Genomic DNA, 845 nt, shown 5'->3' with positions numbered 1-845 from the left:
TGAATTGGATGCCAATTTGGAGGTTAAGGCAATGAATTGGGTGAAATTTGGGGACTTAGCCAATTTGGGGCTAAATTTGGGAATTTTGGATTTAGGCCAAAATCAAATGGATTTGGGGCTTTACCAATGTCAATTGATCGTTAAATTTGATGTATAAGAATGTTATAAAGATTTTTAAACATTAATTGAGGCCAATTGATTAGGCTATGGGTTCAATTTGGTGAGATTAAGTCATGTGGTCAAAATTGGGGTTTTTACCCAAATCAAAATTAGGCTCAAATCATGGACCAATTGAGCTTGGATTTGGTTTATTTTGGTCACATCAAAAGTGAGCTTCAGTTTGGTATTAGAATTGAGGTCAATTGAGATCAAATTGGTGGACATTTGAGTTGGATTTGGGGAAAATTGGATCTTTAAAGAGCAATTTGGGGGTTTTGGTCAAAGATGGTCAAATTGGCCAAATTGGGTCATATGGTAGTTGATAGAAATGAAATTAGGAATATTTGGGGTTTATTGGGATTTTCTGGGAATTTTTTGAAGTTTTGGGATTTTGAGCTATGGAACGGTATTTTGGTAATTTGGGGTGCCAATCATCACCAATAAGCCATGGACCAAAGGAAACCCCATTTTGGGTCCTCTACATAGTTGTCTTAGCTGAACCGCAGCTCTAGGGCATGTAGATTTAGGGGACCATCTACATGAGTATCCCAAAAGATCAAGGGATCTAGGCTATAAATTTGAGTTCAGGGTTGTGAGTGATTGTGAGTGCAGATAAGTGTAGTGAGTGCCTTAGCGCCAGACCAACACCCAAGGTAAACCCTAAGGTCCCACAATCCTAAGGGTGA

Source organism: Phalaenopsis equestris, unplaced genomic scaffold, assembly GCF_001263595.1.
Source record: "Phalaenopsis equestris unplaced genomic scaffold, ASM126359v1 Scaffold000446, whole genome shotgun sequence".
Taxonomy (NCBI): domain Eukaryota; kingdom Viridiplantae; phylum Streptophyta; class Magnoliopsida; order Asparagales; family Orchidaceae; genus Phalaenopsis; species Phalaenopsis equestris.
This window is presented reverse-complemented; position numbering follows the sequence as displayed.